Source organism: Leptodactylus fuscus, chromosome 11, assembly GCF_031893055.1.
Source record: "Leptodactylus fuscus isolate aLepFus1 chromosome 11, aLepFus1.hap2, whole genome shotgun sequence".
Lineage (NCBI taxonomy): Eukaryota > Metazoa > Chordata > Amphibia > Anura > Leptodactylidae > Leptodactylus > Leptodactylus fuscus.
This window is the reverse complement of record NC_134275.1, coordinates 30,242,775-30,265,755: the sequence shown is the minus strand read 5'-3', so window position 1 is coordinate 30,265,755 and position 22,981 is coordinate 30,242,775. Positions and strand designations below refer to the sequence as shown.

General features: G+C 43.1%; 1 protein-coding gene across 5 annotated transcripts in view; it reads right to left on the bottom strand.

Moving 5' to 3' along the window:
* The window catches only part of STRBP (spermatid perinuclear RNA binding protein), a 105,705-nt gene extending 87,734 nt beyond the window's left edge, over positions 1-17,971 (bottom strand). For 2 of the 5 annotated variants that reach the window (XM_075260189.1, XM_075260193.1), the window contains exon 1: positions 15,988-16,118. The gene's annotated coding sequence lies outside the window, so the exon portion shown is untranslated. Of the gene's footprint in view, positions 1-14,336; positions 14,745-15,545; positions 15,565-15,987; positions 16,119-17,924 lie in introns of those variants that run through there. The other 3 variants (XM_075260190.1, XM_075260191.1, XM_075260192.1) reach the window with 3 other exon arrangements.
* Between the last annotated feature and the right edge of the window lie 5,010 nt (positions 17,972-22,981).

The following is a 22,981-nucleotide window of genomic DNA, read 5'->3' as shown; positions in this document are numbered from 1 at the left end:
TTTTTATAAAGTAACTGTTCTCTTTGTTGGTTTTGCACCCTACCCCCTCTATAATGGCGGAGTATCTCAAGTCTACCTTTGTCCTATACATACTATATTCATGTTGGGTCTCTCCTACATCAAAGTGGATTTTATTACGGGTAATGCGACTTGAGCCGAGTCACGTCTACGGTCCTACTATTGTTTATGACTTGTGTCCCGCCCGCGTACGGTATTGATGTGGTTTATTTATCCATGGAGGACGCTGAAGATCCAGCTGAACCAGATAGACACGACTTGATATTATTTGTGTGTATGTGTCAGTCACCGGCACAACCAGCTGTTATTCTGAAGCAATTTCAATTAAAATATATTAATTATAGGTAATGAGAATTTCATTATCCTTAATCAATGTAACTCGGAGAGTGAAGGCTACATAGGGAGCAAAACAGAACTGCTCTGAAAACGCACGCCTCCTCCGATAGACATAAAAAAAAATAAAATCTAAGGTCTTTCTAGGGTAATTAATGTAAAATATGCGAGTATAAAGTAACCAGACTGGATATACGGCATAGGAATGAGGAGGGTGGAGTAGACTGTATCTCAACAACACGTCCAAGAGACTGCTGCAATACTATACTGGAGCAATGGAAGTCCAGCTGTGACTGCATACAACGCAACGCTAGCGTTGTCCCATCTGTAATACTACAGGGGCGATACAGCTTGCTGATGGGTGTAATGTAACGCGTTGGCTGGGGACCTTAAAAACAAAAGATCTGACTGGAAAAGTCATTTCAAGGATCAGATCACAGCGAGAAAACAAAAACTAGATCTTCTCGGAGTAGAAAATAACCCCTATTATAGACAGTCCATAAACGTCTCACATACTGACCTACCTAATACCACATAATAAGCCAGTGCCGAATATACTTGTCTAATGGAGATGACTTGGAATGAGGAGAGTTCAGATCCTACAGCCCCATCAGCAGACTAAGTCATGTGAAATCGCTCTGTATAATCCACAATCCAAAATTCCTACAACTTCAGCCACAAACAAGGCACAATCTGTAATAAACAGGTAAGATGGACGATAAATCTCCGCCATATCTCCGCCTTCTATAGATTAGCTTTTTGACTGTTGGCATCTTCGCTATCTCATTTCCATAAAAATGCAAAATACGACAAATATAATATATTTAACTGAGAAGTCTTGTTGGAGCCCTGTGGGTATTTTTTGGGCAAAACAGAGACTGCCTCAATTACACGTTGGCCATATAACATACTGGACCACTATGCTGCCATGGCCATGCTACAAAGAATTGCCTATAGAGCAATGTTTGTCATATCCAGAGCTTTGGGGTCGGAGATGGGGCCAGTTTTGGGTGGCGTTGAAGAAAAAAAAATGCTAATGAATTGTAATGATTCTTAGCAATTCAATCATTAGATTTGTTTGCGAATTAGAGGATCTGTTCTGTTTGTCTAACCATGGCCATTTATGAAGGCTTTAGTTGTCAGAGGTTTGGTCTATCCATTGGTCAACCATTTCATTGGAATAACCAGTCAGGTTCCATCACTTTGGGGTAATACAGCGCCCCCCGCCTCAGTCTGCCACCATGACACTCTTGCTGCACCAGAAGTGAAAAGCCTGTTACCGCCCCCGCAGCAAGCTTTACCCAGCATTAGATATATTCTAATAATATTCTCATATATTCTCCTAATCTTCCTTCATAATCCTTGTATCAAAGAGGGATCAAGCTGGCAGTCTGCAAGCGAGTCCTACAAATAATGATTTTGTATCTCTCGCTGGATTTTATTACCTGTACTATGGTTTATTGAAACTGTAATTGTGTAATGTAGTGTCTGTAATGTATATGACACCTTGTACAGGGGTAGAAACCGGCAGATAAGCAAGATGACCAGTCCAGAAGGAGAGAAGAGTCAATGCTTGGGGGGTGACTGTTTACATGACCACGCGTGGGGGCCGTGTAAAGGATCAGCGCATTATATAATAGGTATATGCTCTACTAAATACAGTCCATCAGATGTAACTGTCCATATACGTCCAATTAATGGGATAAAAATAAAGTGAACAGTGCTCAATAAAACAGTACATACAACCCCATCAGCAGCAATGATACAGAGCGCTTCAGATTATATTTATTTTTTTATCAATGAAACTGAAATGACAACACTGGTCCAGAGAACACGACCAACACTACATATCACTGTTGTCTAAGGTCAAGTGTAAGAGGAGAGCGAGCTGTTCTGGTAATACATGACTTCCATCCCAATCCCCGTCTGAGCGTCACCTCAGCAAACACTCCATTTCCTCACAGTGCTGTTACTTATAAGAACACCTCCACGGACAATAAGATCTCAGTCTTCTCCGGCCTGAAGAATGCATCTCTTGTAGCAGTGCTGAAGGGATGAAAAGCATCTCTGTGACTGCTGTGCGCGCCCGTGGATGCATTTGTAAATCTAGCTCAAGTTACATAGGCAAAAAAACATCGTCATCTATGTGCAAACCCAAGAGAAAAGAAAGTGCGCACCAACAAACAAGGCGCCTGGTGGTTACTTATTTATTACTGCAGCCGGGGACCAGCTTCTAAAGCAGAAACATATCAGCAGCTCCAGGCGCTGCACACAGAATACACGGAGAGGTGTCTGGCATGCCAATCTGGCTCAGGCTCTATTCAGACCATGTTCTTTCTACATTTGCTTAACAAATGCAAAAAAAAAACAAAAAAAAAAACACAAAACACAACAAAGATGCAAATGGATAACCAGCTGATTATATAGTCAGCAATGTTGGGAAGAAAAAAATAAATAAATAAAAAGTTTTTCTTTTGGGACAAACACAAGGAAAAAAAAAAAAAGTAAAAGTGAAGACAAATCATCGCTACAACCAAAACATATAAAGAGTATGAACCATGAAAAAAATGATGCACGGAACAAACCTTGGGCCAATAGGCAATGAATATGGAAAAAATGGCATAAAAAATAAAACATAACTTTTAATTCAGGTTTGTAAAAAGGACCATAAAAAAAAAATCCTGGTTTTGACCTGAATCGGAAAACCTGATGTGAATAGAGCCTTACAGGTACTTGGGCCAGCCATTATACCTGGTTAGCTGAGGGGTTATCTTCATCAAAATTTATATATGGAAATATTAAAAACAGAATTGAAATTCCCAATATACCTACTTAAAGGGTTTGTCCATTTTTTTTATTTTATGGCCCATCCATCATACCTACGTACATAGAGACCTGTAGGGAACCCAAGAAGTGTCAGAAAGGGAACGGCAGAACATTAGTAAAATAATATATTTTTTTAAAGTCATTCTGACCCTCAAAAAGAAAAGAAATTGGCGATCAGTTGAGTTTCTGCTTTCATTTACCAAAACACACAAGTGGCCTATGGGCTCCGATGGGCAAATACTGCGGTTATCTTTTGACATTACAGTAAATAGCGCTATATTCCTCTCGTCCTATAGATGCTCAGATCAGTTTAGTATGCATGTGTGGTCAATGGACATAGGGGACACCTGCTCTATCCTGCTCCGTGTTATTGGAACAGATTGGAAGCCTCCATAGATATCCCGGAATACATTGGGATGTCACTTTGAGTGTCATACAGTTGCATTCTGCAGCAAATTCGGCCCCACTTGGTTGCATGCATGGGGTGTAAGTTGTTGCTGAAGACCTCAGGAATAGCTTATGTCCCCTAACAATAAAATGATCACGCACTGAATTGTAACGTGGCCCCGACCTCATCTGTGAGTGGGGAGTTGGCTGCTACGCCACAACACCAATGGGATCAGCTGACTCTTCTCTTCTGTGTATGGGGGCGGTAAGTTATAAGGAATATTCTCTACTCAGTATTAGGTAAAACACATTTTATTAATTAATATTTCACATTTTTATTCTTTAAATGTGATTTATAATGAACTACTAAAAGAAGTATATGGAAGAAAAAAAACATAAATGGTCAGTGAGGGATAGGAAGCTGAAGCGGCAGCAATCCCGCCCTGGTGGAGACGCCAGATCTACCGCACTGATGCGAGTGTCAAGTGCCTGTCATGTGAGATGAGATAGCAGGCAGCGATATGGCTCTTAGCATGGTATAAGTTGCCAGTGGTTTGGTTTTGACCCTGGTGCAGAGTTTCAGTAATACTAAGACGCTCCTAATCTGAGGAACTTCATCACAAAAAATGACTCGGTGTTTGACGTGATGGCCAGCAATGCAGGCGCTTCCCCGGGTTCAGAACCCTGGCACTAAGAACCTGCTTACTCTCAGCTGTTTGTCTAGATGTGATCCGGCTCCTAACGGGAGCTTCAGATATTGCTGGGACTTCTTACTGTGAAAGCCCAGAGTATTATTCACATATTATTCAGTATTTGTCACACTGAAAGGGTGACAAATTACACCAACATCTACAATGTCGGATAGACCAGAGAAAAGATTCCTTGCAGACTAGCCAAACTTCAAGTAATTGACAATTTTTTTTTGTCCAGAAAAGTGGCAGCCAACTTATTGCCAGAGAAATCCTTTACTATAAAATTGGCTAGGATGTAATTTGCTGTGCGCACTGGTGTCAGACTGTGCCGTCTATTTTCAGTAATATTGAGTACAGGCAATACAGAAGGATGGGATCAGAGTTGGGGTAGGCATCCAGCTAGTCAATGCCTCTAGAGGTCAGCACGATGCCCGCTGGGATGGGAGGGCAAGGAAATTCCAGCACACATAGTTCTGGCAGACCACCAGGTAGAGGAACTCAAAAAAAGGGGAAGGAGAGGAGAATTTGATTTGGGGCCATTTTTGGACAAATAAAACTGCTATATCTACCAAGAGCTGTTGAAGCTTTTTGTAAGGCAGGAGTGCTGCAGGCCCATGCGTCACCAGTTTTTGGTGAAAATACAGGTGCACCTTAAAAGTGTTATCCAAGACTAAAAATGAATGACTTATCCAAAACCAAGCAGCTGTTCTTTGCACATAGTACAGAGTCAGAAGCTGATTGCTCTGAGTCTGTAACACTGTGTAGTGGCCTGACAACACGACTACAGCTAAGCCTAACTGTATCAGCACTGCACAGTGTACAGAGCCTTCTGCTTTCAACTACATAAACCATACAGCTACTCAATGTGGTGTCCAAGTGTGCAAATGAATAACCTATCCTAAGTATAGGTCATACATTTTTGTCTTTGAGAACCCCTTTAAAAACAACTTTTCACCACTTCCATGTCTTTATCCATTAATAGGATCTAGATCAACGACTCCGACACAGTTAGAATTTTTTCTCTAGCCCCCTCCATTCCTGAGCAATCATTAATTTCATCATAATAATGATCACTATTGTAATGTCGGCAGTTCCTTTATTTCTGTTCCAGCCTAGGACCACCCACCTGTCAGCAGAGAACATAACTGTGCTAAGACAAATTGAAATGATTGCTCAGGAATGGTGGGGGCTAGAGAAAAAAAAACATTGTAACTGTACTGGAATCACTAGAGATGCACCTATTAAAGGATGCAAAGAGTTGGAGTTGGTGCAGGTGATGGAAGGTCCTCTTTAAGCATATTGTCCATTTTAAGTAAAGAACCGTGACAATACAACTCATACAGTGTAGCAAATCCTCAGCTATTCGGTATGACTAAGCCATGTTTCCACATGATGAGGAAAACAGTAATTTTGAAAACTGGAAGGAACTAAAAAGCAAAGTATTATGGAAAGTTGGATCACGATGTCATTTTAGCTTTATTCAAGTGTTTTCAGAACAGGATATTGCTTTTAGACAACAATGAAATTTCAGAGAGAAACATCCAGAATTTTCACCAGTGAGACCTGTTGGTAGGAACAGACACTGACCGATAAGGTAAAGGGGCACTGGTACTGTTCAGTGGTTTCTGTTTAGACATCTCTGCCTTTCCAGAGCCCGCAGAGCCAACAGGAACACGGTGTCCAAAAATTGTGCTGTGCAAGAGCACGCTTCCAAAATATGTGTGATGATCTCCTTAAACACAAGAATCGCTGAGCTAAAGGCCGGCTTCGGATAAATGGTTTTGGTAACATATCGGCTCGGTATCCTGAGCTGGGACCTGAACTACCGGCATCAGTCATGTATGGTTCAGGGAGTCTCTGCCATCCTGTAGTGAGAACGCAATGATGCCATGTGGCATTAGAATTAGGGAATTCCTAACATGATAGATGACCATGATGCTGGCACACCGAGTCCTGCTAATATTGCCAAGATCTGGTTCAGCTTCTCACTTTGTTCTGTTGTCATAGAGCTGGATAGGACATGCCCTTGTCACAGCGCACGCAATCAAGGACTTACAGGGGTTGTCCAGGCTAAAATTTTATTTTTTAATTAAAAAAAACCAAAAAACCAAACACACTTACTTGTCCCCGGTGCTCCGGAGTCCTCCCAGTATGGTCCGGTCCTGTAACTCAACACGTGACCAGTGAGGCCAATCTGTGGCTTCAGTGGAAGGGACACAGGTCAAGGCCGGCGAGGACTTCCACAGCAAGAAGACTGCCGAGCATCCGGACCAGGCTGGGAGGACAACAGAGCACCAAGGATAGGAGAGGTTTTTTTTTTTTTTTTTTTTTTTATCCAACACCCCAGCCCCACCCAATTAATTAAAAAATAAAGTTTAACCCTGAACAACCTCTTTAAACTCACTGTATTCATATGACCAATTTTTTTTTTGACGGTCTGTTTTAATGGACCATCAAAAAATAGAACGTGTCCTATTACCCATTTTCAAGGATCTCTCAATACACTGATAAGTATGAAGAATCAGGCTACCCCCCACCCCGCAGAGTGTAAAACTACCACGAAAAATTCCAGTTTTCCACATACGTTTTGCACCACGGTGATGTGAATGTAGCCTTACAGATAAATTGCATAATCTCTGCAGCCAATCCACCCCGTGTGTAGAATCTGGTATAAAACAGTCAGCTATTAGCAGCAGGAGAGGACGTCTAGAGAATATTAAGCAAAAAATAATCTTCCGCCATCAGGTAAGTGTAGTCCTGCTGATCGGCTCCGAAAACTGAGCAGTTTTGGTAATTAAACTATAGAAGGGAAATGGTACAAAAGCCATTTACTGATAATTGATGAAGAGTTTTGTTCTGAAGTGGATTTCTCCACCGCACTGTGGGGTACAGCAATAAAAACAGGGAAAGGAATAACCAGACGCAGATTGGCTTCAAACCGGCAACCAAAACATAGAAGAAAGAAAAATACAGAGAAGGAAATCTGACAACTGTACTTAGAAAGTAACCTAGCGGAAGAGGATGGCGCCCGCACGTCAGAAAGCTGGTAAAATGAAGTGACGGTCGAGCTCATCTGCTTTCCGTGCGCTTAAATAGTTCCAGTAATTTATTTTGCAACAAGCAATTAATGAAATCAGCGAAAGGCGCTGTAATTCTGTAATACCGCAATATGGTGATACAGATTAATCTAATTTCTCCAAGAGCAAAGAAGGTCAAAGTCACTGCAGCCTGCAGAACAATGGCCTCTCCATCCAGCTGCTACCTAGCTATAGGATAACTGGACAGACCAAAGTGATAAAGAGGTCCTTAAAATAAGACAAGCGACAAAGGTTAAGGGTCAGGATCACAACATTGAGGGACATAGCCTCTTGTGGGTTCCTAGTCCTCAGACGCACACCGATCACACATTGATGGCTACCAAGCTCCCCCTATATTCTAACGTGTGCCAACATCCTGGTCGGCCTGTGAATGACGTGTTAATACACAGTAGCCTAACTGATGACCTAAAGGGGTTCTCCAGGATTAGAAAACATGGCTGCTTTCTTTTTCTCAAGAAGTGATCTCACGTCCAGTGGTCACAAGGCCATGCCACAACTAAGTACCATGGGTCATGATGCTGCCTGTCCGTTTTGACCGCAGGGGTCTGAGCCGTCCCAAACATCAGTCAGAAGAGTCAAAGACAGCAAAGAGTCACGTTAGAGCCCAGGACAGGTGAGTAACACTTTATATTTGCTCACCTTCCCTGGGCCTCTGCAGTTCAACTTTGTTCGTGTTTGATCCAAACGAAACCATCGGGCGAATTTTGCGAGGTTCAATAAACACATACTCATACTGTAAAAGGGGTGTGGTTTAAAAGTGGTATGATCCAATTAATCACCACTAATTGTAATCAAAGTAAAATGCCCAATTAATTTTGATATACATAATCTTCGCCCAGCCCTAGCTTAGAGCCTTAGGAGGCATTTCCGCCATAAGATACTGCAGCAGGTCCAGGGTGCCGCACATTAACCCTTTAGGAATTTAGGTCTCATTTTGCAACAATATTCTCTGCCAACAAACATATTGTGGGGGCCAAGGCCAACACAATATAATGCAGGTGAAGTGACCTCTGGGATGTCGGTAAATACATCCGCCATGCTGCCGGATAATCTGAGGCTACGTAAACATATAAAAGAAGATCTAGAGAGAGTAGAAAGTAAAATGTAGCAGGTTTGCAGCAAGTTGTTTTCTCGCCAGCAGTAATGACAATTTATTAGGTAATTCTTCTCAACACGCCACAGAATAGACAAGGGAAAGTCGTGCAGACAATTCAGGAAAGAATCCCAGGAACTCAGTAAAACATAGCGCTGCTCTATTGTAGAGAGGAGACAGGAGAGCGGCTACAGGGATTAAACAAACATCCATTTTAATGACACGGGAGCCATGGCAATCCTGTCTATGGGGCGCGGGGGGAGCTGCAAGGCAGCCGCTGTCTTCCTCAATTTTAACACTTACTATTTTTCTTTAAAATTTCGCTATAAAAAGGTTTGATGTAAGAGACAGAGGATCGATAGGATCGATAAAACAAATGTCAGCAGCTCTATCATTTGCCCAGGTACAAGTTGCTGTGCATAACCAGCCGGGCACGGCGTAAACCTAGAGCTGGGAACTTTATGGCAATACCAGATCGGATCCTATCGGAGAAAGGCAGGAAAATCGCCATTAGGTCTGTGCGCAGATATCTGTCAGCTTGGGAGAGCGTGTTCTTCTCTTGTTGGTGTATGAAAGTGACAAGAGAAAACGGGCACCATTAAAGCTCCCACAGGGATTGTCACTGATAAAGGAGCACTAAACCTAGAAATAAGCAAGAAATAGAGATGTCCCGCTGTTTGTCACTCTGCACGGATCATGCCTCAATCTGAAAACCGTTTTGTGGAAATCCTACAGTGAACGTAGAGGATTAGCTCATGGCGATTTCCTCCATGCACAGGGCTTAATGTATTGTCCTCCTGCTCCAGCCAGTTGTCTCACAGTCACAGTACAGAGAGGAGGAGGAATGGCAGAGATAAGGGATAGAGGGAGTGGGCCTGTAGTTTTTTTTAAAGAGCATCCGTGTTTTGGTACCTGTGGCCGTGTCCTTTACCACAGCTTGGTCCCATTCACACTAAAGAATCAACCTGCTGTAAACATGAATACTACCTGTAGACATTACTGCCTACCTCACAGCCACGAGGCACCAACAATGGCATCAGATCCTCCATGATCATTTTTATAACCACCAATCACTCTGCACAGTTTGAAATATCATAGGATTAACAGGAGACCCATCAACAGCTCTCCTACTTGCTGACAGTTTCCAACGAATAACAGATTGTAAATTGCTTATTAAAGAAATGAAATCTGCCACCAAAAAGCACATTGTATATGAAGGGTAAATTCAGACTAATGTTCTCAGTTGTCATAGGATGCGAGCAACGAACCTTAAAGAGAACCTGTCGGGGCAAATTAGGACACTAAACCCCCAACAGGTCCATTAATGGCGATACAGTGACTGAAACAGATCAACACTGTCCATCTACATTCACTTTTATGTAAATGACTGAAGCTTACTTCCATCATGTTTTTTACTTTTCTGATGCTAGGTTCACACTAACGTCACGTCTCTGTTGTTCGGGTCTATCAGGGGATGTGAACAACGGAGAGTTGGACTACTAAAACAGTCGTAACAGGGCCCAATGAACCCCTCTGATTATAATGGGGTCCGTCATTACAAAACTGAAACCCGCAGAGGAAATAGTCGTCCGTGCAGGGTTTGTCTGTCAATCTTTAGACAGACATTGCGATTGAGTCTCCAGTGTGAATGTGAACCTAGCCTGGCAAAAAAAAGGTATCATCCTTATTCTAGCCCTTGGTGGTAAGGTCTTTAAATCTCCGAATCTCCCAATACATGACTGAAGGCAGAGCAGACACGTTTTATTATGCAGAATATTTTTGGTTTAGGAAAACATCCCCCCATTATGAACTTTAGGCCAGAAAGCCCTGTACAAGCAGAGAGATGGCGGTACGCTGCCGTTACTACTGCAATGCACACAAGTGAAGTGACATTAGTTTTCCAGTGCTTGCTATAACAAGCAGGTCAGAACAGGACAAGAGAGCAGATTAGTTATTGTTAATGTTCAGGGTCGGCCTCCAGAAAAACTAGTAAATTGAAACAGCACCCAGGAGGCCTGCGCGAAAATGGCTGCTCCATTCTGTGCAGTCAGCTAATAACTTGTTAACCCTTACTAACACACGCAGTGCAGATGACACGTCAATGAAGGTCGAGAAGCAAGCCCGGTGAAAGACATCCTTATGTCCGTATAGGTCTACTTAGCTATGGAAGAAATAAGACAACAACCTATAAAGCACCATCAGAGCTTCCAGTAAGGAAGTAATATACCGGACTACTGTAACATTTCCAACATCTTATTCTATGTACTATGCAAAACTAAGGGCTATTCCAAGTCTAAGCAATGATACACCAAGCCTAATAGATAAGACCCCTACCCTAACAAGTGAAGAACGCGGCCTATACTAGTACTGACCAAGAGGAACTCCAATGACGTTCTATAGCTAGTCACTGAAAACTGATAAGGCCATGTTCACATGTATCAGAATTGTTGAAGAAATGCGATCTGTTTCTGTAAAATGTGCATAGATTTCTTACAAACGTCATCCAGATTTAGCCTCAGCCTGCATGTTGGCTTTGGCTACGACTTCCGATGCATGACTCCTAGTGTGGCATGGCCTCAAGTCAAAGCTTTTTGTGGCTAAATGTCACAGTCATGGCACATTAGGGGGTGCAATGTGACTATTCACATTACCTTCAGTACAGGACTCGCTGTAAAAACCAGCAATGTTTGGTTGTGCAACCAAAGCCACCATGTAGCCCTAGTGGGAAAAAAAATAAAAAAAAAATTGTGCAACAAATCTGCCTCAACAGCATAAACTCAAAGTCAGGATAGCGTCTACTGCCTGGTCATGATGCTGCACACTGGGGACTATGATGGGCAGGTCTCACAGGCCATCTGTTGTTTTTGGTTGTTTGTAGGTATCAAGTAGGATTTGATGTATTAATCTCCTTCATCACATGATCACAGCGACAAGACTCCACGCCGACACATGACGTGTAGATCTGCATGTTAAAAATAAATCCCAGGAGTCGGAATGTCTAACAACATGCAAATGTACAAGTGTACACAGAAGAATCCACCAAGCCTATGCTTTGTATCTGACAATACTTCTAGCATTCAATGGATTCGCTCTTCGCTTACGTGTCGGTATAACATAGAAGTATACTATAAGAGGAAATGAATACTGAAAATATACAGTGTGTAGAAGTGAAAAACATCCAGCGATGCCGCTATAGTGCTTAGTATACTGACCAGAGGAGACTGATCCTTACTGATCTGGTGAAGGGGAACGACTCAGAACACCCTCAGAACTATACTGTATGAACTGGTGTGCACTCTATAGCCATATTATGGCGCCTCTATCATATGCACGTGAGATGCATTGTATCCGAGGGATAGGGTGCTGATTGGAGGGCACAAGTTACACAGAGACATTTGTACTACATTATACCCATTATAGCTTTCTGGTTGTACATTAGATTTTGTAGCTGTAGATTTTACCTATTGGAGAGTGGCAGCCACCTACCAAGATCTAGCACACACATCAATCACGTGTATCATTTACTAGACACGTATACAGATCTAGTGCTCGGCTGCACACTGATTTATATGATTGGTACATGGTATTAGTGCACGTTCACACAGATGACTTCACAGCGCTTCCATGCTGCATTTTCATTTACTTTACATGACATTTAATAAGAATCACCAGTATTACATGATTCCTAGCCTTACCTCACCAGATATACGCTTCTCAAGAAAAAGAACTCAAAAAAACCAACCACTTTGCTCTGTGGCTTACGGTATATACTGGATCTTTAGGATCGGTCATCACTATCTGATCTGGGGGGGGCATTGAACGATGCATTGGGGTGAACGATGCATTGAATACCTCCTTAGGGTGCATTCACACGGAGGAAAATGGTGAGGAATTTGGTGTGGAATTTCAGCGCTGAAAAAAAAGCCTCCCATTGACTTCAATGGGTTCCTTTTACAGAAAAAGGAACCCATTGAAGTCAGTGGGAGGCTTTTTTTTTTTCAGCGCTGAAATTCCACACCAAATTCCTCACCATTTTCCTCCGTGTGAATTTAGCCCAAGTCACTGGAACAGGACTGAGCTGCTGCAGCGTCACTTGACTGATAACCGTGACATCATAGTGGTGAGGGTCAGCGGTAGGACCCCCCTTCCAATCAGGTATTGAGCCTCCCTAATATTAGATGTGCAGCATGTTAGCTGCCTGTGACTCTGATCAGTACTAGCATAAAGAACCAAATATTACTCTCATCCACATGCTGAGCTGGTACATTGACGTACTGCTCAGGTACCCTACAGCGTTGAATCTTTGCAAGGAAGACCTACTGGCATTTCAGGGAGTGTTCACATGGAGGAATTTGGAGCGGCTTTTGAGGCAGATTTCAGCCAAAATCATTGTTTTCAACGTGAACTGACTTTTTTTCCCCAGCACACTGAAAACAAGAATCGTCCTGTTTTAAGCTTTCAGAGATTTAGCCACAGAACATGGGGTGCGAGGCTCAGGATGATTAACCCCATTGGTTCTGAGGTTTATCTGCAAACAAAAATGGAAAGGAAAGCCAAAGATTTGCTTCGGTTTTTGGCTGTGGGATCTACAGGGCTGGAATTGAGGGCAGAATTTCTATGACAGAACTAGCAAATGGAAGGCTAAAGGGGTTATCCCTCCATTGGTCTATGGGACTGCTGGAGAGAGGGGACAGCGCTGGCAGTCCCATAGAAGCGAGTGGGGGGCTTAGTGGTCACGCACACTCACACTAATCATACAGGACACTCACTTTCCACGATCACTTGGGTCCCAGAGATCAGACACTTCCTCCTATCCTGTGGAAAGAGGATAAATGTTGTGGCTGTACATCTACACGGTCAGGTTTTTGAAGTCAATACCAGTCGCGGATCGTATGGGGAATGAAGCGTAAATGATAGGTGCTCCACTGCCTCTGTTTATTTCAATCCACACCAGGTTTTGGCTTCAAAAACTGCATGGGAACCTGAATGGGTTAAAATTATATATATATATATATATATATATATATATATATATATATATATTCTGCCTATATAACTTTCCTGACGTACCGACGTAGGCAAAACAAACATCACATGGAGGTGATTAAACTGAAGGAGTACGAGAACTCTCATAACACTATACTATATAGGACACAGCTAAATACATAGATATTAACATGACATACTGCAGAAATATCAATAAGTGTGCACTTAATACAAGCTAATATATATAATACCGTACAATATATACACATTATACGACATAGCTGTTAAAGGTTTTAAATTGGTGCAGAAATCATATCAATATATAAAGATGTAATAGAAGCGAATGCAACATCCCAAACATAACACTATACTATATAGGCTACTTAGGACATCGCCAAGGTGCAACGTAACGCCACACACTGCAGGAATCCTAGCAATACATAAATATCAGCTAATGTAACATCCCAAATATAATAATCTCATAGAAACAACAACTTCATAGAGAGAAACGGCTGGCACATGAATACTCCTGCTGTTTGCAGCTGCACCAGGAAAATCCATGCACGGGGAGGCACTATGTACTGGATTCAATGGCAGATCGCTTACAGTAAATGTGTCAGTCATCCGCAGCGTCTTAAGCTTCTTACAGCAAGCAAAATATACATCATCATTGTCATTAAGATGTCTCGGTGAAGTTTGGCCGGACCTAAGAGCTTTGTAGTCGAGTCTATGAGAGGAGCAGAATCCCATAGAAGACACATAAGACAGGCTACTTAACACATTCACTATGCAAATATCTCAGCATCAGCATATGGATCCGTCCTGCCTGCAGCTCCTACCATGCATCTCACCATAAACAAGGAGCTGCAGGTTACCCCAGAAATCAATGGGTTAAAGACACACCAATAAATAGCTCATGGCATCTGTTGTCATCTGAAGTGTCATTCCTCCCCATTGTGACACCGGATGAAGGCAGGAGCTGCTCAGCCTTCCAGCGGGTCGGCCTCCCTTACATACGTTCATCTGTAATTGGATTATGATGAATAGCTCAAAATTTTCAAGGCTTCCTGAAAGGTATAATTCAGTCTCGGTGCACCCTGCCTGCAGACTCGCTGTGACTTTACCCTATGATTACAGAATTTCTGGGCTATAGGAGCGCACAATGGTCACATTATACTGCTTAATAAGAAAACTGCCAGTGTGGCTGCAGATCCTCAAATTGCTATCTGTATCGTGACCCTGGAGGTATTACAGTGTAATGCGCTCCCCATAAAGGACTGGTACTCTGCTCCCACAGAATTACGCACCTCGGGGGGGGGGGGGGCTTTCTAGAAAGTCATCGCTGGAATAAGTAAATAACAGCTCTCTAGTAATGGGGTATTTAACACAGACATCAACTGGGGGACAGCGGGCAAAACCGCAAGCGAGGGAATAAACTAAACTCCATCTAGTGCTGACACTATACTACTGTATCTAGTGTATACTTGGAATACAGCACGATCATTAGGCTGGGTTCACACTGTGCTGTTTTTGTTTTGGCTGATGAACTGACATGAAGAGACATATGCTTATGTTTTGCTGCATTTCAACCATAACAAAAAAGACACGTTAAATAGAAATGTAACAAATCTGAACGGTGTGAACACAGCTTTATATGTTGGGCAGATTTACTTGAAAATACTGACACCTTCCTGAATTGGGCTGTTTGGTCAAGATATCACCGTAAATAGTGTGTGTGTGTATATAATCTGCGATATATATATATATATATATATATATATATATATATATATATATATATATATATATATATATACACACACACACACACACACACACACACACATACACTAATGTATATAATGCATTAAAAAGTGGTCCTCTTGGGACCACTATAGGTTAAACCTGCCCATCCATCACAGAAGATCTGGTCTGAGTATAATACACACATTATATTTTATATAAAATCACAAAGGAAAAACAGCTCATATAAATCAATACCAGAAAGAGAAAGTCAGAAAAAAATCCGCCACCACGGCGGTCAGGTTACTACTTCATTACATATCAATAGAAGGACCAGGATGAACAGCTCAGTCCATATCCACAACTTACAGAACTGCCTGGATCCGTCAGTATCCCTCACAGCCAACCTACTGCTGTATATAGGGGCGTCTCAGTAGGATGTATGCCCGCAGAAATGTATACACATGTACGCCGCCGTATCTGGTTGCAAGCTGACTGAAGAACTTGAAAGTATGGAGATGAATGAGCTCACACCATAGGCACCTTTAACACACTGAGCAGGTGACAATACCAAGAACAGGTTAGTCCAGCAAGGTAACAACAGGAGCAATATAGATAAGTAAATGACAATGTTTACAACACATCACAGCAATACATAAGAGCCAGTATACAGAGAATATATGAGACTAGTGCAATAGGCTATATCCATTATAGCAGGCGCTGTAACCAGGGGCTCCTATCGCCCCCATATCTGGAGCAATGCTCTGCACGCAATGAGCGCTTTCCATCACACACAGCACCGAGCAGGTACCTGGGCTTCATTTTCCATTCATTCTCCTAGCTCCTCTAAGCACAGCCTGTCCCGCAGCAGCAACGTGAGAAACTGACTGGAGTCTGAGGGACACCATCTGGCAGACCTGCTGGGGGGCGCACGGCGCATGTGCGGGAGCAAGAACAAATCCCTATTCATGAAGAGGTGCTCAAAAGAAATAGTCCAAGCAAACAAGTCTGGACCATGGAGGGCTGACCACACTACCATGCACGTGAGCCCTGATGCTATTTTCACCAGCATGCAGCAGAGTCCATGCTGCATATATACCCTGCCAGCATTCAAGTCAAGGGTCTGCACATGTAGGGGTTAAAGCAATAGATCTCAGTGTATATTAGCAGCAACCATAGCAACATTATCCCACAACTACAGACATCACAAACCTCAGGGACCACATAAATCAACTTGTATATATAGTTACATATCAGATAAGACCATTGTTTGCATAGAGGAGACCCACACTCACCAAGCTTCTGTCCACACGCCGCCATAAGGTCACCCAGGGTTACATCCTATATGGTTACGTATATACATAACCTGGGAGACCCAGTTGCTACAACATATGTATTCAGAAGCCAGGTCGCAGGAGAATCCCTTTAAGTTAACCATATATTGACTGAAGCCTGTAATTCAATAAGACTTTGCCACATAAACACAGGCTTACTATCCTAGAGGTTATCCACAAATCTCAGTGTGGGTTTCCGTGCAACTAGATATGGTAGAACTGACGAGACAACCCAACCCGATGCTTCCAAATATTATCCCATACAATAAAATCAGCCTCCTTCACCGCTTCCTTGTGGTCCTGGGGTCAAATGTGACCAAGGGCAACATCTACAAGGAGTTTGTATAATCTCATGTGGGACATACTGATAGGGAATGGAGGGCAGTGACTGGTGTGAGTGATGAGACCTCTGTACAGCGCTACTCAATAGGTCAGCACTAATGAACAAATAGAATAATACATTTATTTGCAGATTGTGATCGATTTGTGTTTTAGGGAATTTTTAAACAACTCCAAATGTCTGCCCTTTAAGGGTGACCCAAAAACACAAGTGACCACACTATAGAGGGTTGCAGATGTAATATGGCATGACAGCTTCTCAACGTCCCATATAGGTGACCTTTAAATGGGAGAGCAGGAGCGATCAGGCAATAAAGGGTTAAGCTTAGGGTTGCAGATGTATTACAGCATGGTGGCTCCTCAGCGTCCCATAAGTGTGACCCTAAAATACAAGGGTAGCAGTGCAACTTGGCAACAGAGGGTTAAGCTTAGGGCCGCAGATAGATATATACATGGCGTATCTTCAGTGTCCCATTAGTGGGACCCTAGATTAAAAGGGTGGCAGGGTGATGAGCCCGTGAAGGGTTAAGCCTAGGGCTGCAGATGTATGAGGGCATGGGGGCTCCTCAGCATCCCATCTGTGTGACCCTGCAGGGAGGAGGGGACCACAGATGCTCTGGACACACTGACTTGCAGGAATGATGGCAGCGTGTCCTGCCTAGGACAGAAGTGCTGCATTCTAACCTGCGGAGCAGCACTCCCATCCCGGGGACACAGGGGGTGCTATGAGCGGAGCACAAAGGGCCAGGAGTAAGTTGTGACCCGGACACTGCAGCTCATCCCGCACCAGCAGCCACATGCGCAGCGCTCCTACTACTCAGTGCACATGTATAATGGATGAGATGCAGATGGCGCACAGGGGACACTGACAGCTCACAGACACGGCGCCCGTCCCCGCCGCTGCCCTCACACGGTGCCCGGACCGCCGCCGGTGGATGCCTGCACTCAGGACAACTCTACACACACGGGGTCCCCTAGCCGCCCCGCACACCCCTCCACAGCTCAGGCTTAGAGCCGTCTCCCTGTCTTATCCATTGCCCCCCTCCAGGCGCCGCTTCCCCGCAGCACTAGTTACCGGTCTCCCGGTGATGCTCCGCCGCCTCCTCCTCCTCCTTATCCTCTTCACACACCAAGCAGGGCGCGAGCCCAGCGCTGAGCACGTGACCGCGCTACCTGCTCCGATTGGCCGCCAGCCTCCCGCTGCCCCGCCCCCTCCTCCTGCACCTGAGGGGAGCGCGCAGTGAGCGCACGCACTGGGCAGGCACCTGAGCGGGGGGCGCGCCGGGGTGCACGCGCACGGAGGCTGCACCTGAGGGAGCTGTGCTTGTACTGCTGGCCCTAGCCTCATAGCACCCAGCGCCATGGATGTGTACCAGGGCTGTCATAGTCACTGCAGTAACCTGCACCAGCCTCCATTATTAGGGGACACCACCAGAACATTGCACAGACAGCTGACGTCCATATAAGTCTCTGTTCACACCAGCTGTTTGAGAAAACTAGGTTATGGGAGGGTTTTTTGGCATCTAGTCTAGTATTATATATCACATAACTTACATAACATTCCTATATCTAATATATCCAGCTATACATACACACCGTATACAAAAATATACTATAAAAATATACATTAATATAGTCAGCAGAATTATATGATCTCCTCAAATTATTATTATTATTATTATTATTATTATTATTATTATTATTATAAAATTGTCAAATACATTATCATATTCTACAGTATTATCATGCACTTCTATTATAATAAATATATTCAACAAAATATATAATGTCATTAAATCATTATTCTATTAATTACCAAATATAATAATATTGTACAATATTATAAATTATTATTATATTATAGAAATATATTAGAAAACATCTATTGCCTATAAATCGACTATGAATACTGGCCTGACAGCTCCTTTGTATAACATAATTTACATAACTTTTTAAAATTTACTCCAATTTTTTTTCTAAGGCTGCGTTCACATCTGCACCATTGGAGACTCAGTTGCCAGGTCCGAATTGAAAGTTGGTGGAGGAAAGAGTCCGTTACAGAGGGATTTTCCTTCATCCTGACCCAGACAGGACAGTGGGACTCTATGATCTAGGTCACCTCTCCTGCTCTCCATCACGGTGTCCTGCGCACGTCCTCATCATCTTCAGGTCTCTTCTGGCACCCTGAATGGCTTCAGCAGCCCGGGGGAATGCTGGGGCCCAATCACAGGTCCCCCAGGTCTGTTGATGTAATTCAGGAGACCTCAGAACATAATAGTGACTTGTGAGCCCCAAAAGGTTTTTGGAAAGTTCATTATAAACCTCATCCCTACCTGCAGAATGTTTTTAACCTGTTCCTGGTTTCAGCTTGTAGTCAATCATACAAATCACTGACTTGTGACACTGATGTGTGAATAAGTTCTGTGCTAACTTTTGTCTGGGGCCCAGAAACCCCATTTATGGAGGACCTTCCTACACCTCCACAATTTCCAACTCTTTGCATGCTTCAGTAGGTTCTGCTCTACTGATACCAGTGCAGTTGGAATTTTTTTGTCTGGCTTCTACCAAACATGAACAATCGGTGCAGTTGCCCTTTGTTCACATCTGCGTTGGTATTCCGTCCAGGGGAGTCCGCATGGGGACCCCCTGAATGGAATACCAAACGCGATTGCAAGTGCTGTGCAGTAAAAGCACACAGGCCCCATAGACTATAATGGGTCCGTGTGCTTGCCGCGCGCTCCCTACACGAATCATGTGGATAGGAAAGTAGATTGTGAAATATTTTCCTGTCCACATGTTCAGTGCAGAGATCTGGCAGCAAGCACACAGACCCAATTATAATCTATGGGGTCTGTGTGCTTTTACTGCACAGCACTTGCAATCGCGTTCAGTATTCCATTCGAGGGGGTCCCCATGTGGACTTCCCCGGACAGAATACCAACACAGATGTGAACGAGGGGTTAGTTTCAACAATGAATATTTAGGTTCTTTGCTGTCAGGTATGTGGTCCTACGCTGGAGAAGATAGTCATGGGCCACCCACCTGACAGTAGAGCCTAGTTACTGTATTGGGTGCTGAAATTGCTGCATGCAATACAACAGGAAGGGGGGGGGATTGGGACAAAATTCCAGCTACTCCAGAATCAGTGGATAGGCACCCATTGCAGGATGCAAAAAGTAAGAGTTATTGGAGGTGATGAAGGTGGTATTTTTTATTTATTTTTTTTGCAACCGTGTCATTGACTTTTTCAACTGCTAATTTTTGGGTCAAACATTACAGCTAGATGTTACTATCAGGGTGGTATCGGGGCAGTTTTTTCTGTATTACAAGTTAATGCAAAGGGAATAGTAAATATAAAGGAATTACCTCTGCTTCATGCTGGATCCACTACTGGAGTGGGCTAAAAACTGCATCAAAAACTGCAGTAGTGAAATTCGCTGTGTGGAGCTACACACTCAGAAGGATTTTGCAGGGGTGGATAAACTATTCTAAATTCTGGCCAGAAACCCGCTGACTGTTTTACTTGCCCACATGCTAAGCATCTATGAATGGTACACACAAACAAGCAGGCAGATGCTGTGACATGTGGACGTCACTGACGTCACCACAACGGCAGCCCACTCAAGTGACGTCTCATCTCTAACAAGTAGGACATGGGACTTGATCTGCAGGAACAAGAGGAGAGGAATCTAAAGTTTACAATATTGTGTAGATATTTTGCAATTTGGGGCAATTTTTATGTCTGTAAAACTCTTCTGAAATTCTATATTGATGTGTTCTAACCTTGGCACTCTGGAACTTGATCTTGGATTCCCCTAAAAAAATGACAACAGTAAACGAGCCTGATGGCAAGAAAAAGACAAAAGTTGTCAAAAATGAAGACTTTTTACCCCATCATTGCAAAAAATCTTCTTTCAAGATACAGGAGATCAGTGGGAATGGACTGTAAAACAGTACCATAATGATGGCGGTCACAGTGGGCTTGGAAGGGAAGGGGGTCAGCATCATCAGGACACAGATCTGTTTGAACACTATGGAGCAGAGAGCCATTGATTCCCGCCCCATCATTACTTTTGTAAGTCACATGCGCCTTCAGTTCTGTGACCTACCAGAGGTCAGGAGCGATCACATAATGGCGTCAAGGCTGCAGTACCCCGTACCACCACTACTAACAGAAATACAGAATTCTCCAGCACAGTGTCCAAACCAATGGAAACATTGCTGCAAAACTAAGGCTGGGTTCACACTATCGTTATTTAATGTCTGTTGCTCTCATCCATCACAGGACATTAAACAACAGATGCAGATAGAGCCCTCTCCATCTGATGTCATCTGCTTTCACCCCCATGTGAAAAAACATGGCAAAAACTAATCTAGTATTGTCTAGTCAAAAGCCATCAATTTTAAAGGCTGGATAATCCACTTAAAGGATTAAACGCTCTGCTGTCCCCGACCACCACTAGGCAAAACATAAGAACATATGACAACACTCAATAATTTTTTTAAAAAAACTATTCATCTAGGCTTCTCCTGGAGGTGACTGTGAGATTATGGGGTGAACTGCCCCAATTCTCCACATACATATTCTCCTCTAGCATCAACAGTAGTGGGAGTTGGAATTGTGTATCGAAATGTAGACTTTACAACCTAAACTATGACCGATCAGGGATCACTATATGGGACGCAGACGGAGCAGTCAAACATGGTCCTGTGGTGACCCCAAATCTCCCCTGACACATGAAGTAGTAGGAAAAGAATGGGGAAATGTAGAGCGCTACTGAAAAATTGACTGATTGCCAGAGCGAGCAATCTCTTTGGCAATCAGTCAATGTTTCAGTAGCGCTCTACATTTTCCTGGTTCTTTCCTACTATTGCAGACTTTATCATCACCTAGACTTTAGGCTGGTGTCTGGGTAAGAGCTGCAACTGATTTAGTGGCCTCCCACACTGGGCCTTAAACTACGGGAGCCAGGTCACCTCTCTCTTCTACATCTACATACTCACATTAGGGCAGAACAGTGTTTTTTACCTCCATGACATTATTATGTGTATATTAATATTATGATAGTGTTGTTATTTATGTCTCATGACAACAGTATGGTCCTTAGATAGTAGCAGCGACAGCATAGCTGATTATGTGACCTCATTGATTGGCTCATTCCCATAACTAACGTGACATCACTGTGTACATTCATCTCATATAGTGACATCACTGTGCACATTAATCTCATATAGTGACATCACTGTGCACATTTATCTCATATTGTGACATCACTGCGTACATTAATCTCATATTGTGACATCACTGTGCACATTAATCTCATATTGTGACATCACTGCGCGCATTAATCTCATATTGTGACATCACTGTGTATATTATTCCCATACTGTGACATCACCATAAGCAATATCCCGTGACTAACAACTTTCCAGTGTTTACGTCCCAGCCCTGTGACATCACTGTGACTTTTCCTCCTCTCTTTCTACATTACCCCTTTACTATGACATCAAGGTGTTTATTATTCCTGTGTAGATACCGCATATCACTATTTATTATCTCCATATTATGATTTTAATTAAATTTCTATTATCCCTGAACTGCGGCTTATCTGTGTTTATTATCCCTGTATTATTGATGTTCTGTAATGTAACTATAAGAATTATTCCTGTGCAGTGACATCACGTGCGCATTTTCAGAAACACAGGTAAAGGAGTTGCTGAGATTAAAGTCACCCTGGGAACTGGCTCCTGGGGGCCCCCATGGTTCCTTCTCCACCAGGAGGACACCGATACTTATCATTGCTTTGGAACTTGGTGGTTACTGTTACCAATCGTGCACAGGTCCTAGTAAATGGTCCAAAAAATAGGGAAAAGGAAAAGGGAAAACACAGCCCACTTACTTGACCTTCAAATAACTTGAGAAGTCTATCCACGGTGATGCCGTTTCAGTATTAGAAATTGGAGGAAGCCCGGATACGCCCCATCGGCTTGGGACACAAATGCAAAAAATCGGTGAACAAGATCCAGCTCCACTCCAAGGTCTTTTCAAATAAAACTTAGCATTTATTGATGCACTGAATAAAATCCAATCAAAATTGAAGAAACATAAGCACCATTATGGTGTTTCCATTG